Source organism: Schistocerca gregaria, chromosome 6 (assembly GCF_023897955.1).
Source record: "Schistocerca gregaria isolate iqSchGreg1 chromosome 6, iqSchGreg1.2, whole genome shotgun sequence".
In the NCBI taxonomy this organism is placed as follows: domain Eukaryota; kingdom Metazoa; phylum Arthropoda; class Insecta; order Orthoptera; family Acrididae; genus Schistocerca; species Schistocerca gregaria.
In genome coordinates, this window is record NC_064925.1 from 464,852,117 (window position 1) to 464,864,538 (window position 12,422).

Here is a 12,422-nt window from a genome sequence, read left to right on the forward strand (position 1 = left end):
TACAGTTTTGTGTAATGATGAATTTAACACTATAAGACTTGTAAAGGAAAAAAAGATATGTTGACAAGCACATAACAGAGCTAGATTTAAGTGAAGTAGATTTCAACACACTGGTAAACACTAAGATTTCAGAAGCTAGCGGTCTAAATGATGAGCAAAAACAAGAACTAGAGTCTTTGTTATGGGAATACAGTGACGTCTTTAGCAACATTCCAGGGAAAGTTAGGGGTTACGAATGCGCTTTGCTAGTAAGACCACATGACCCATTTTTCATAAAACCATATGGTGTGCCCATAGCAAAACGTACAGCATTTGAGAAAGAATTACATAAGATGGGAGTGTGTGGCATTATTTAAAGGAGTATGAGTGCTTATAATAACCCAGTGGTAGTTGGGTCAAAGAGGGATGGGGGAGTGAGAATAGGTACTGCAGGTACTGCAAATTTGCACTTTTCTAGTTTTAGTGTCATTCCCGCACTTCTAAGTTTCTCACATACCTGTCTTAAAAGCCCAACTGCTCATTCCAATCTCGTCCAGTTACTAAAATGTCATCTACATAAATCACTAATTTGGAAACAAGTTCCTGCCCAACAGGTCTTGACTCCAGGCCTTTAAACAAGATCTGATACAGGGAAACAGACCACCCTGAAAACATTGATGAGCTGTTGCACAAGTTCAAGGAAATAAAATTAATGTCAAGTCTAGACTTAACCTCAGGCTTTCACCAACTACCCATGGCACCCATATCTATGAAATACACTGCTTTTCTTTACAATGGCCATTGCTGTCAGTATTGTGTAGTCGCTTTTGGCTTGATCTCATCGGTAGCACACTTCATTAGAGCTTTAGACCATGTGCTTGGGCAGGAACTTGTTTCCAAATTAGTGATTTATGTAGATGACATTTTAATAACTGGACGAGATTGGAATGAGCAGTTGGGCTTTTAAGACAGGCATGTGAGAAACTTAGAAGTGCGGGAATGACATTAAAACAAGAAAAGTGCAAATTTGCAGTACCTGAGTTAAAATTTTTGGGACATGGCATAACAGAAAAAGGAATTTTGGCTGATCCAGACAAAATTAAAGCTATTGCAGAGTTTCCTATACCCCGTAACAGAAAACACTGAAATCATTTTATGGGCTATGTGGCTTCTACAGAAAATTTGTAAGTAAACAAAGCTTAAACACACCCTGTCTAAGTAACTTGTTAAAGAAGGACACTGTTTGGATATGGAGTAAAGATTGTCAAGAGGCTTTCGACATAATAAAAAAGGAACTGAATAACCAGAACCTGTTACACAGACCAGATTTCAATTTACCTTTCTGTTTACATACTGACAGCAGTGATTATGGCCTAGGTGCTGAATTATTTCAAGTAAAAGAAGTCAATGGGGAAACAGTTCATGCTACAATTGCATTTGCAAGCAGAATGTTACTGAAGCATGAAAATAACTATACACTAACATAAAAAGAGCTATTAGCCATACAGTGGTCATTTTCTAAATTTAGGACCTATTTACTTGGACATAAGGTAAAAGTGTACTCTGATCATAAAGCCTTAAGCTATATACAGGAATGCAAGCTCTATCCTGATAGGCTTACAAGATGGACATTTAAAATGAGGCATATTAAAGAAGTCACAGATGAAAAAGTTGTTAGATCATTCTGTGATAAAATCAGGAGGAGCCAGAACCGTGAAGCAAATTGGAAATTAGTAAAGAGCTATTTAGGGAAAAAGAACTATGGAAAATTAGATAAGTACTATAAGGTGTTTAATGGTACTCTGTTTAGGAGAACTGATGAAGACTTGGACAATTGGAAACTATGCTGGCCAGAGGACGAAGCTGAGAGGTTAATTAGGTATACTCATGAGAGCTATGGTCATTGTGGCATACAGAAGTGTATGCAGAAATTACAAGAAAACATATACTTCTACAATATGGCCAAGAAAGTTAGAAAAGAATTGTCAACTTGTGATAAGTGTCAACAAGTCAAAGTAAGTAACAGAAAATGTCAAGGTGAAATGCAAAACATTATTTCTGCACAACCTCTAGACTTAGTTGCTGTTGATTTCTATGGGCTGCTTCCAAGGAATAGGAGTGGCCACTGCTACATTTTTGTCATGGTGGATGTATTGTCTAAACTAATCAAGTTGTATCCTTTCAGAAAAGCCACAGGTAAAGAGATAGTTACAAAAGTTGAAAAAGACTATTTCTTAAATGTTGGGAAACCAAAAGCAATCTTGTTGGATAACGGTTCTCAGTTTTTGTCAAAAGTTTGGAAAGCCTTTGTTGATAAATTGGCAATCAAACATGTTCAAATATCTGTATATAACCCATCATCAAACCCAGCTGAGAGGAATATGCGCGTGATTGGTCGTTTATGTCGTACATATTGCAGTCATAAACATCCTACATGCTATGACCATGTATGAGACTTTGAAGATGTTATGAACAGCTTGCAGCACACTTCCACAGGATTTTCACCTTATGAAATTATGTTTCATCTAAAACCAGACAACATTATCACTGAACTTGTAGAATTTCCACCATGCACAATGATGACTATGCATGAATGTGAAGCCATAGTCAAAGAAACAATGATAAAACAGCGGGAAATCAGAAAAAGACAACATGATGGCAAGATCAAAGCAACCAAGTTTAAAGTAGGAGATAATGTTTTAGTAAAATCACATGAGAAATCAAAAATTCTAACTTCTTAAATAAAGAAATTCTTTGATATATACATGGGTCCATTCGAGATTGTAGAGCATTCACACCCAAATGCATACCGGTTGGGGTATCCTAAATCCAGGAAAGTTCTCGGCCTAAGGAATATTGTTTCATTGAAATTGTATAAACAAAAGGGATAAGACTAGTCTGAGAAAGTTAAAAGTTGACTCAACAAAAGGTTTTCACTGGAAATTTTGAAATTTTGTATATAATAAATTGTCTGATTTTGATACAGTTTTGTGCCCTTGAAAATGTTTATTATTTGTTTAATATGTATTCACTGTATGAAGTGTTTGCAATGAATTTTCTGTGTAATATGCTAGCCATGTTAGTTTTTGATATTTCTGTATGTTGATTGATGTTTGATAATTTGTGTAATTTTAGTTTGTGTCACTCTCACACCACACTTGTTGAGACATCATTTAAAATGCAAGCTCTAAAACTGTCTTGCAACAATTAAGTTTTTTTTAATTTTTTGCTCTTAAAGGCAGAGTCCTAATTACTACACACTTAAGTGCTTGAGATGTCCAACTCTACCAAAAGACAATCATTTTTAATAAACCACATGAATTACTGCACATTTCTTTCTCAACCAATGCAAAAGCATAGGCAGTAATATTTTTTTTTTTTAATTTTGATAGATACATACCATTTCAAAACTTTCATCCGTGATTCTACCTTTGCACTTTTACTGTGAATATGAACCCTTGTAACAAACTGCCTGTAACTTTACTTTTGATAACAATTTAATTTTGTTATCCTCGAAGTAAGTGTTAGAGTCTGTGATAAGACATTTTACGCCCAATATGTTGATGCATTTGTATTACATGTTTATCGAATTTATTATTATTTAAAGGATCTTTTTTGGACCAGTTGATACTTGTGTAGTATTACTCAGACAGATTCTGTAAACTTCTCCCACTAGATAAACATTACCAGAAGGTTAACTATGTATCCTAACCATGTACTTACATATAAACATTATGTTACCAAAAGGTGATCTCTGTATGTGATTTTTAGATAACATGGCAGTATAGTCAATGAAGCGATACAAACAGCTAAGCTTTGGAAACAGATGCACTGCAGGACAAGCAGAAATCAGAACTTTTAACGGAAGTCACCTCTGTGCAGATGGACAATGTGAGACAGACAGTGAGTAGTGTGAAAAGTGGGCAACACACAGTGAGTAGTGTGAAAAGTGGGCAACAAAAGAACATAAAACAAGCCTGCAGTTAAATGTTACAGTCTTTCAATGGTTTCATGTGAAGTGCTACAAGATTATGGACTCTTCTAAGTGAAAATTGTGAATCTTCTTTTGTATTTCATTTACTCTAAGGTTAAAAATTATATGTTTTCCTTTATTCAGCATAACAATTTCAGTGTTAGCATAATTCAAAGGAACAGTCCTATTAAAAATTTTAATATTTAAAATCATATTCTTGGCAGTTCCATTATTCTGGTGTCAGAATTTTGTTCGCATTTTCATACTTACAAAATTCTTGGGGGGCTATTGTAATGGAACTGACAAATAGACATCATTTTATTTTATTGTACACTAAAGTCGTGTTAAAAAAGCTTTTGCTTAAGATAAAACTAAGTTAGGTGTGTTGATCACTAATTGATATTGGAATTGTATGTTCTTTGTAGCTTATGACTGTGATCTTTGGGCTACAACGAGTTTCTGGTCACTTGAGTGTTGGCTGCAGTTGAGTGTAGTTGTGTGTATAGGTTTGGCAATAAATGTATTTTTGATACAAAGAAACCGTGGAATACTGCGTCATTTTTTGATAGTTCAGTGATAATTAAAAAACCCGCGCCTTTTCTTGGACCCATAGCAGCAAAGGAATCATCGCCTAGACAACGAGAAGCCACATGGACATTGCAGACTCAGCAGCATCAACAAAGGAGACATCATGGCCAGGTCTACTAAAGTACTATACAGCCATTAGCCACACTGTAATGGTGTCCTTATGGAGATAACTTTTCCTGCACAGTAGAGCGGGTTTGTAACAAGAAGAATTCTGAAGATTAAAAGGGTAGATCACATAACTAATGAGGAGGTACTGAATAGAATTGAAGATAAGAGAAATCTGTGATGCAACTAGACTTGAAGAAGGGATCAGTTGGTAGCACATATTCTGAGGCATCAAGGGATCACCAATTTAGTATTGGAGGGCAGTGTGGAGGTAAAAATCATAGAGGGAGACCAAGAGATGAATACACTAAACAGATCACAAGGGTGTAGGTTGCAGTAAGTACTGGGAGATGAAGAAGATTGCACAGGACAGAGTAGCAGGGAGAGCTGCATCAAACCAGTCTCTGAACTGAAGACCACAACAACAACAGATTGCATGCAACCGTTGATGGTGTGTTTGTCGCTGTTAGTAGTAGTTTATCTTGTAGTGAAATAGAAGTGGATACTTCCTGTGAATTATTATGGTGGAGGTTATACTCAACAACCAAGCTAGGTTAATAATTGGCTCCTTTTACCGACCTCCCGATTGAGCAGCATTAGTGGCACAACAACTGAGAGAAAATATGGAATACATTTCACATAAATTTCCTCAGCATGTTATAGTCTTAGGTGGAGATTTCAATTTATCAGATATAGACTGGCACACTCAGATGTTTAGGATGGGTGGTAGGGACAGAGCGTTGAGTGACATTATACTGTGTGCACTAGCCGAAAATTACCTCGAGCAATTAAACAGAGAACTGAGTCATGGGGATAACATCTTGGACCTACTGGTAACAAATAGACCCAAACTTTTCGACTCTGTAAGTGCAGAACAGGAAATCAGTGATCACAAGGCCATTTCAGCATCCCTGAATATGGAAGTAAATAAGAATATAAAAAAGGGAGGAAGGTTTATCTGTTTAGCAAGAGTAATAGGAGGCAGATTTCAGACTACCATGCAGATCAAAACGAAAATTTCTGTTCCGACACTGACAATGTTGAGTGTTTATGGAAAAAGTTCAAGGCAATTGTAACATGCATTTTAGACAGGTACGTGCTGAGTAAAACTGTGAGGGATGGAAAAAACCCACTGTGGTTCGACAACAAAGTTAGGAAACTACTGCAAAAGCCAAGAGAGTTTCACTGCAAATTGAAACACAGCCAAAACCTCTCAGACAAACAGAAGCTAAATGATGTCAAAGTTAGTGTAAGGAGGGCTATGCATGAAGCATTCAGTGAATTCGAAAGTAAAATTCTATGGTCTTACGTTAAATCAGTAAGTGGATCGAAACAGCATATCCAGACACTCTGGGATGATAATGGGATTGAAACAGAGGATGACATGCATAAAGCTGAAATACTAAACACCTTTTTCCAAAGCTGTTTCACAGAGGAAGACCGCACTGCAGTTCCTTCTCTAAATCCTCACATGAATGAAAAAATGGCTGACATCGAAATAAGTGTCCAAGGAATAGAAAAGCAACTGAAATCACTCAAAAGAGGAAAGTCCATTGGACCTGATTGGATACCAATTTGATTCTACATAGGGTACACAAAAGAACTTGCCCCGCTTCTAACAGCCATGTATCGCAAGTCTCTAGAGGAACGGAAGATTCCAAATGATTGGATAAGAGAACAGGTGGCTCCAGTTTTCAAGAAGGGTCATTGAGCAGATGCGCAAAACTATAGGCCTATATCTCTGACACCGATCTATTGTAGAATTTTAGAACATGTTTTTTGCTTGCATTTCATGTCATTTCTGGAAACCCAGAATCTACTCTGTAGGAATCAACATGGATTCTGGAAACAGAGATCGTGTGAGACCCAACTCGCTTTATTTGTTCATGAGACCCAGAAAATATTAGATACAGGCTCCCAGGTAGATGCCATTTTCCTTGACTTACGGAAGGCACTTGATACAGTTCCGCACTGTCACCTGATAAACAAAGTAAGAGCCTACGGAATATCAGACCAGCTGTGTGGCTGGATTGAAGAGGTTTTAGCAAACAGAACACAGCATGTTGTTCTCAATGGAGAGAAGTTTACAGACGTTAAAGTAACCTCTGGCATGCCACAGGGGAGTGTTATGGGACCATTGCTTTTCACAATATATATAAATGACCTAGTAGATAGTGTCAGAAGTTCCATGCGGCTTTTTGTGAATGATGTTGTAGTATACAGAGAAGTTGCAGCATTAGAAAATTGCAACAAAATGCAGGAAGATCTGCAGAGGATAGGCACTTGGTGCAGGGAGTGGCAACTGAACCTTAACATAGACAAATGTAATGTATTGCAAATACATAGAAAGAAGCATCCTTTATTGTATGATTATATGATAGTGGAACAAGCACTGGTAGCAGTTACTTCTGTAAAATATCTGGGAGTATGCATATGGAATGATTTGAAGTGGAATGATCATATAAAATTAATTGTTGGTAAAGTGGGTGCCACGTTGAGATTCATTGGGAGAGTCTTTAGAAAATGTAGTCCATCAACAAAGGAGGTGGCTTACAAAACACTTGTTCGACCTTTGCTTGAGTATTGCTCATCAGTGTGGCATGTGGCATCCATACGAGGTCAGGTTGACAGAGGAGATAGAGAAGATCCAAAGAAGAGCAGTGCATTTTGTCACAGGGTTATTTGGTAAGCGTGATAGCATTACGGAGATGCTTAGCAAACTCAAGTGGCAGACTCTGCAAGAGAGGCGCTCTGCATCGCAGTGTAGCTTGCTGTCCAGGTTTTGAGAGGGTGCGTTTCTGGATGAGGTACCGAATATATTGCTTCCCTCTACTTATACCTCCTGAGGAGATCACAAATGTAAAATTAGAGAGACTTGAGAGCGCATGGTGGCTTTCCGGCAGTCGTTCTTCCCGCGAACCATATGCGACTGGAACAGGAAAGGGAGGTAATGTCAGTGGTACGTAAAGTACCCTCCGCCACACACCGTTGGGTGGCTTGCGGAGTATAAATGTAGATGTAGATGTAGAACAGTTAAGCTCTGTACCTGTTCAGATAAATTACTTACGATAGATTCTAAAGCGGATTGTTTTGTTCGCACCTTCTTTACTTCTGTGTTGAGATTTAAAAATGTGTCTGGAATGTTTTAGTGTTGATACAAAGCAACATTGGATTATATCTACAACAACAGTTATCAAAGTTGAGATTTCATCAGAAAGGGACCCAAGGAATTTCTCAAAGTGAGATGAAATATTAGCATGTTTGCAAGGTGAGTCAGTGGAATGTGTGGTGTTGTATATACTCGACTATGTGGATGACATACATGAGGAGTACAGTGATGATGATAGCTTAATAAGTAAAAGTGATACTGAAACAGGTGTTGAGCCATGTAGTTCATCATCTTTGTCAGAGTGGGAGAGACAAATCCCATCTCCATTGAAATGAAATAAGGATTAATTATTGTCCAAGTAGTGGTACTAAACATAGTTACTTACATGTAGCAAAAATAAATAAATAAAAAGTCATTTCATTTTTCATATTCACTACAGCAACAATTATTGTCTCTGTGCTACTTTCCATCTGAAATCAAGTAATGAAACAGCAGCAAGCAATGAGAAGCTGCAATGTTGATAAAGTAATTAAAATGAGCAGAACAGCTTTACTGAGATAAGACGCCTATTAAAGATTGCAGACAGCTACACAGTGGATATTCTTATGTGCTTAGCATTCCCACACTCAGTATATTGTTCATGGTCAATGCATTGTGCCTTGAATCACGCCCTTCTACCAATGTTGTTTCTGTGTCACGTCTTTAAAAATTGTGGCATCTTCTTTTATTAACATGAAAATCCAAGTTATTTAAATGTCATTCAAAGCTACCTCCAATTGAGAGTGCTTTAGTTACATAATAATCAAGTTCTTGTAATATGACTTTCATGAACCATCACATTAAGGAGGGTAAGTAAAAATCCCCTAGGAAAATTAAGTAAACAGTATAAAAATCATAACTGGCTGTGGATTTACCATCTGACAACATAAATGTTTGTCTTGTTAGTTTCACACAGCAATTTAAAAACTACACATTGCACAAAACTACTATTTTTGTGATTAATCTTCTGACTGATTTGATGCGGTCCACCATGAATTACTCTTACACCATCAATTATTTGCTGGATGTATTCCAGTCCTTGTCTTCCTCTACAGTTTTTTCCCTCTATAGCTCCCTCTAGTAGTGTGGAGGTCATTCCCTGATGTCTTAACAGATGTCCTATCATCCTGGCACTTCTACTTATCAGTGTTTTCCCCATGTTCCTTTTCTGGTTATTTTGCTGACTAGGTAGTAGAATTCCTTAAGTTCATCTACTTACTCATCTCTTACTTTAACAAAGGACAGCAAAAGGTTATTACCCACAGCGTTGAGAATGGCTTGATGTGGGGTCTGAGTGGGGCACAGTTAAATGTGGGTGTCCAGGGAACAGTGGTGGAGCCACTCCTTTTCTTTATTTATATAAATATTATGCCTTCTTCTATTACATGTGACTCTAAATTATTTCTGTTTGCTGATGACACTAGCTTGGTAGTAAAGGGTGTTGTGTGCAATATTAGCACTGTTTCAAATAGAGCATGACATAAGTACTTGGCTTGTAGAAAATAAACTAAAGCTAAATCACAGTAAGACTCAGTTTTTAGATTCTAACACACAGTTCAACAAAACCTGCCATTTTCATTTCACAGAATGGGCATATTGTTAATAAAACTGAACAGTTCAAATTTCTAGGTGTTCAGATAGTAAACTTGTCATGGAAAGCCCATATTCAGAAGCTTGTTAAAAGACTTAATGCCACCATTTTTACTATTCCAATGGTATCTGAAGTAAGTGATAGTTCAACATGAAAAGTAGTCTACTTTGCTAATTGTCATTCACTTATCACATATGATATTATATATTGGGGTAACTGTTCCCATTCCCAAAGCATATTTTTGGCTCAGAAATCGGAAGTTCGGGCAATAGGTGGTTCATGAACCTCTTGTTGACCCGACCCCAGTTCATTAGTCTGGGTATTCTGACATTGGTCTCTCTCTCTCTCTCTCTCTCTCTCTCTCTCTCTATATATATATATATATATATATATATATATATATATATATATATATATATATATATAAAACAGAAAGAAACTTCCACATGGGAAAAATATATTAAAAACAAAGATTCCAAGACTTACCAAGCGGGAAAGCGCCGGCAGACAGGCACATGAACAAAACACACAAACACACACACAGAATTACGAGCTTTCGCAACTGGCAGTTGCTTCGTCAGGAAGGAAGGAAGGAGAGGGAAAAATGAAAGGATGTGGGTTTTAAGGGAGAGGGTAAGGAGTCATTCCAATCCCGGGAGCGGAAAGACTTCCCTTAGGGGAAAAAAAGGACAGGTGTACACTCGCGCACACACACACACATATCCATCCGCACATACACAGACACAAGCAGACATATTTAAAGGCAAAGAGTAAGGACAGAGATGTCAGTCGATGCGGAAGTACAGAGGCAAAGAAGTTGTTGAAAGACAGGTGAGGTATGAGCGGCGGCAACTTGAAATTAGCGGAGGTTGAGGCCTGGCGGATATCGAGAAGAGAGGATATACTGAAGGGCGAGTTCCCATCTCCGGAGTTCGGATAGGTTGGTGTTGGTGGGAAGTATCCAGATAACTCGGACGGTGTAACACTGTGCCAAGATGTGCTGGCCGTGCATCAAGGCATGTTTAGCCACAGGGTGATCCTCATTACCAACAAACACTGTCTGCCTGTGTCCATTCATGCGAATGGACAGTTTGTTGCTGGTCATTCCCACATAGAAAGCATCACAGTGCAGGCAGGTCAGTTGGTAAATCACGTGGGTGCTTTCACATGTGGCTCTCCCTTTGATCGTGTACACCTTCCGGGTTACAGGACTGGAGTAGGTGGTGGTGGGAGGGTGCATAGGACAGGTTTTACATCGGGGGCGGTTGCAAGGGTAGGAGCCAGAGGGTAGGGGAGGTGGTTTGGGGATCTCATAGGGATGAACCAAGAGGTTACGAAGGTTAGGTGGACGGCGGAGACACTCTTGGTGGAGTGGGGAGGATTTCATGAAGGATGGATCTCATTTCGGGGCAGGATTTTAGGAAGTCGTATCCCTGCTGGAGAGCCACATTCAAGGTCTGATCCAGTCCCGGGAAGTATTCTGTTACAAGTGGGGCACTTTTGGGGTTCTTCTGTGAGAGGTTCTGGGTTTGAGGGGATGAGGAAGTGGCTCTGGTTATCTGCTTCTGTACCAGGTTGGGAGGGTAGTTGCGGGATGCGAAAGCTGTTTTCATGTTGTTGGTGTAATGGTCGAGGGATTCAGGACTGGAGCAGATTCGTTTGCCACGAAGGCCTAGGCTGTAGGGAAGGGACCGTTTGATATGGAATGGGTGGCAGCTGTCATAATGGAGGTACTGTTGCTTGTTGGTGGGTTTGATGTGGACGGATGTGTGCAGCTGGCCATTGGACAGATGGAGGTCAACATCTAGGAAAGTGGCATGGGATTTGGAGTAGGACCAGGTGAATCTGATGGAACCAAAGGAGTTGAGGTTGGAGAGGAAATTCTGGAGTTGTTCTTCACTGTGAGTCCAGATCATGAAGATGTCATCAATAAATCTGTACCAAACTTTGGGTTTGCAGGCTTGGGTAACCAAGAAGGCTTCCTCTAAGCGACCCATAAATAGGTTGGCATACGAGGGGACCATCCTGGTACCCATGGCTGTTCCCTTTAATTGTTGGTATGTCTGGCCTTCAAAAGTGAAGAAGTTGTGGGTCAGGATGAAGCTGGCTAAGGTGACGAGGAAAGAGGTTTTAGGTAGGGTGGCAGGTGATCGGCGTGAAAGGAAGTGCTCCATTGCAGCGAGGCCCTGGACGTGTGGGATATTTGTGTATAGGGAAGTGGCATCAATGGTTACCAGGATGGTTTCTGGGGGTAACAGACTAGGTACGGATTCCAGGCGTTCGAGAAAGTGGTTGGTGTCTTTGATGAAGGATGGGAGACGGCATGTAATGGGTTGAAGGTGTTGATCTACGTAGGCAGAGATATGTTCTGTGGGGGCTTGGTAACCAGCTACAATGGGGCGGCCAGGATGTTTGGGTTTGTGAATTTTAGGAAGTAGGTAGAAGGTAGGAGTGCGAGGTGACGGTGGGGTGAGGAGTTTGATGGAGTCAGGTGAAAGGTTTTGTAGGGGGCCTAAGGTTCTGAGGATTCCTTGAAGCTCCGCCTGGACATCAGGAATGGGATTACTTCGGCAAACTTTGTATGTAGAGTTGTCTGAAAGCTGACGCAGTCCCTCAGCCACATACTCCCAACGATCAAGTACCACAGTCGTGGAACCCTTGTCAGCCGGAAGAATGATGATGGATCGGTCAGCTTTCAGATCACGGATAGCCTGGGATTCGGCTGTGGTGATGTTGGGAGTAGGATTAAGGTTTTTCAAGAAAGATTGAGAGGCAAGGCTGGAAGTGAGAAATTCCTGGAAGGTTTGGAGAGGGTGATTTTGAGGAAGAGGAGGTGGGTCCCGCTGTGATGGAGGACGGAACTGTTGCAGGCAGGGTTCAATTTGGATAGTGTCTTGGGGAGTTGGATCATTAGGAGTGGGATCAGGATTGTTTTTCTTCGTGGCAAAGTGATATTTCCAGCAGAGACTACGAGTGTAGGACAGTAAATCCTTGACAAGGGCAGTTTGGTTGAACCTGGGAGTGGGGCTGAAGGTGAG